At 42.3% G+C, this 4,236-nt stretch overlaps 1 pseudogene; it reads left to right on the top strand.

The window, feature by feature from the left end:
* Positions 1-3,458: 3,458 nt before the first annotated feature.
* LOC141565186 (U6 spliceosomal RNA) lies at positions 3,459-3,550 on the top strand (annotated as a pseudogene).
* Positions 3,551-4,236: the final 686 nt, after the last annotated feature.

Below are 4,236 nucleotides of genomic sequence, written 5' to 3'. Positions count from 1 at the left end.
GCAAAATCTATAACTAGACTCAAGGGGCTTCACAGGACGCTTACCTCCACTGGGTTGCTGCGCAGCAAATTTCTTGACTGATCTGTCCTCCACCAACCGGTTGGGATTTTCACCGTGGAGTTTCCGTTGCTTTTCTCTGAGTTTCTCCACTTCGGGTGCATTCTACGTCAGGGAGCAAGGAGAAGCCCCTGGAAGCTGGCGGGCTGCCTAAATCAAGGCAGGGCGCCATCCCACTAGCACCCAGGAGTTCACTTACTCACCGAGTAAAGGATCCCGGACAAGCCCCCAAACTGTGTGGTACGGAAATGGTGAGGGGTCACCATTTAATAAAAAAAGCTGGAGAGAGCTCTAGAGAAAAGCAAAGTTTATTGTACATTCTTGCGAGGAGGGCGTCCCACTCTTCGAATAGACTATCGAAGAGAGGAAGCGCCTCCTGTGGGCAGGACAGCACCTTTAATCCCTAACGCAAAACGCCCCCTCCCACCACTGACCCTCATCCTCATTGGCTGAGAGTCTTACATTCTAAACGCGAGATCTACCCATGAAATTGAACTTGACCAATAAGTATATAGTTGCCCATATTTGGATGAAATAGGGAGATGTCATAGGAGGGGAAGGCAATGCCCTTCAGAGTCCTTCAGGCCTACTCGAACTCTGAAGTAGATGAAGCCTTACTCGATTTTCACAACTGTCTTGAAAGATCTCACCTCATCTCATTCACCCTCTTTTTGGTTTTTGGAGAAGCATCTGGATGTCTCTGTTCCTCATCTCCACTATTGCCTGTCCTCAAGGATTGAAGGGTATGCCGGTGGTGTGTGAAATCTGATACTGTGCACAAAAGTGTGCAAAATGTTTACAAGTAAAGGCAGAGGAGCAGCTAGATGGCACAGTGCATAGAGCTTCAGCCCTGAAGTCAGGAGGACCTGAGTTCAAATGTGGTCACAGACACTTAATGCTTCCCAGATGTGTGATCCTGGGCAAGTCATTTAACCTCAATTGCCTAAGCAAAAAAAAAAAAACAAAAAACAAAAAAAACCAATATGCAGGTCCTTTGTCTGTTTTTATTGCTTGGGGCACACCCATGATTGCAAAAGCTTGTATAAGGAATTCAGTGGCCACTCTGGCTGTCTCTTGCTGCTGGTATTGCAAAAGTGAATCCTGAAAAGGTGTCTACCACAAGGTGGATAAAAGACAGATGACCAAAAGATTTATAATGGGTCACATCCATTTGCCAAATTTCACTGGGTGTCAAACCACGAGGGTTCTTCCCTGGAGGGAGGGTAGGATCATGGAAAGGAAGGCAAGCTGGACAGGCTTTTACTATTCTCCTGGCTTCCTCTTTTGCTATCCCAAATTGTAAACATAAAGCTCCAGCAGCCTCATGACATTTAGAATGAGTTTCTTGGGAAGCCCGAAATAGAGACATATTGACTAACATGGTGAGAAGACAAGCTGCTTTTTGTTTCCAAGAAAAATAGTTCCTAGAATAGCAGTATGAGAGTGAACATGGAAGAGGTAATACTTACCTGGATGCTTTCTCACTTGCTCTTGAAGTTCCTTAGAGAGCTGACATATATTAGAGGCCATAAATTTTATTTGGGCTGGGGCAATTCTTTGCACCACACCTACTGAATAGGCCAAATGAGATACATTTACATCTCCTAGATAATAAGTAAGAGCACATGATTGCATACAACTCATTCTGCTGAGTGGACTGAAAGGAAGTTCTGAACACTGGGAAATGAGTGTGGACTGCTTACATTTTTGTTTTTTTCCCCAGGTTATTTTTACCTTTCTAAACCAGATTTTTCTTGTGCACCAAGAGAACTATATAACTATGTACACATATGTCATATTTAAGATATACTTTAACATGTTTAACATGCATGAGACTGCCTGCCATCTAGGGGAGGGGTGGAGGGAAAAAAGGGAAAAGTTGGAACAGAAGTGTTTGCAAGGGTCAATGCTGAAAATTACCCATGCATATATTCTGTCAGTAAAAAGCTATAATAATAAAAAAGAAAGGAAGTTCTGACTACTCTTTTTATAGCTAAGACAGGAGAATGTACAGCACAAATATTAGATTTAAACATATCTATACAGATGGTTGGTCCTTTAAAAGGAACCTTTGAAACATTTTCTTCAAAAATCCACGGCCAATTATAATAATAGCTGGATTATCTTTAAGGGGGATCCGTATGTAAAATTTGGAGCTGTGGCCCAAGAATATTTGCCACTCTGGGATGGTTATAGTGTACATTAATTTGTGCATTGGTATAGAAGGGATATATCTTGTCAGGTTTTATCTCAGATAAATGTATTATTCATTTAATGGCCTTTAATAAGATTCTATCCACAAGCACTGGGTAAGGAGTAAGGCTTTTGTCTGGTTGTATTTGAAGGGTCACCCACTTGATTACACTGTTTCCTTGATGAAAGACTGTAGGTGCCTCTTTTGTAGGAAAAATGGGTATTTCCAAGGGTTTTTGAGTGACACTTTCAATCACACTTAATAAAGTCAATTCAACCTCCCTCAGTTCAATCCCTATTGGGCTTCTTTTGTAAGCTGGTGGGGTCTGTCTAAAGTACCTTCCCTTAAAATGTCATACAGTGGTTGTAATTGATAAGGAGTTAGGCCTAACACTGGACGCATCCATTGGAAATCTCCTGGCCAATATGTAATGTGCTATTGTCTCCAGAAGCTGCTTATCGCTTAGGAGGAGCAAGTTCATTGGTTGAAGTACTTCTTCCCAGAAGCTCTTGCATTATCCCCCGCATTTCTCTGGGAAGATAAAAAGGGCAGCTCTGGAAGAAAAAGTCAGTCTCTGCTCTAGACAGACTTGAGGCAGCTCTCTGCAGGAAGGGAAGTCGGCTCTCTACAGGAAGAAGAATCTGTCTGAGAGATTTGAGTTGACACAGCAGATCTCCTCCCAGAGAGTGATTGGCAGCTTCTGGAGACAACAGCATGTTGCATATTGGCATCTACAACGTGGGGCAAGGACTTTTCCTTATCCTGACAAGGACTTATTCTGAGCCTTTCAGAGGAGTTAGCCCAGACCTTCCCATTTAAGGAGGAGCTAGACTGGACCATTGCAATTTAGCACCTGAACAGGACAGACACTATCCTGATTCCACTGGAAAAGCCTCCGATCCAGATCTTAGTCTCTCTGACCCAGAACCGTGAGTAACAAGGAAACTTTGTTAAAGATTAAGTGAGCATGCTAATAGATAAATAAGTAACTTGTTAAGGGCTAAACCAGCAATCTCCTATAGCTGAAATGGGGCAGATGTTAACTAAAGACAAACCACCCCCCTTTTCTGGCCTGTAAAGGAGAGGTTATTATGATTGTTGTCGTAGTTGTAATGTGAAGGAGGTTTGGTCCTTTTTCAACATGAATTCTTTGATTTCATAACTTTTATCTATTACTTATTATTAGGTCTTGTTATTATTAGCACATGGGTAACTCATATACTAAAATTGGAATGATACAAATTGGCATGGTCCCTGCACAAGGATGACACAAAAATCCATGGTGTTCCATATATTTTTCATTTTTGGTTCTTCTTCTTGTATTCAATTCTTCTTGTACAAAATCATTAATTGATACTTGTAAAGGGCTAGAACTGAGCAAATGCACTTGGATAATGGAGCACTTGAGACTAATTGCCAGTTGGACATGTTTGAAGGATGACCTATTAACATGTTTGAAGGATGACCTTCCCCAACTATTCTGTGCTGACTCCATTGGTGGGTGTGGACAAAGAAGGGGAAGTGACAGGAGTGGGTGGAGGAAGAGGAGGAAATTGATTCATTCTCCTGGCAATGGAGAGAGAGAAAGGAGGTGTGAAGATTAGTGACCTCCACCACTAAAGACTAAGAATAAAGACTTTTGATTATCCTGACTCCAGCTGATTTCTGGGAAGACAGAGTTCCAGCACATATTATTATGATGCTCTTAAATATGAAGCTCATATTCTCATTTTTGGGTGGAGAAGTTTAGGTGTGCTAGAGTCCACATTTCCCTCCCTGATGTTACACACTGTAAGGGCCCTTTAAATGGGTGGTGCCACAGTGCAACAGGAGATTTGAGTGGCCCAGAAGTATTCTCTGTGGATATAGGACTGCCCTGTTGGTGGGATCTTGTCCATATTGAGATAGCTTTGTAATGGGTGACGACTCTCACTGGTTGGCTGTGTGTGTGACCTCACAGGCCCTTTATAAGCCCACTGTAGACA

This window comes from Sminthopsis crassicaudata, chromosome 3, assembly GCF_048593235.1.
Source record: "Sminthopsis crassicaudata isolate SCR6 chromosome 3, ASM4859323v1, whole genome shotgun sequence".
Taxonomy (NCBI): Eukaryota; Metazoa; Chordata; class Mammalia; order Dasyuromorphia; family Dasyuridae; genus Sminthopsis; species Sminthopsis crassicaudata.
This window is presented reverse-complemented; position numbering and strand designations above follow the sequence as displayed.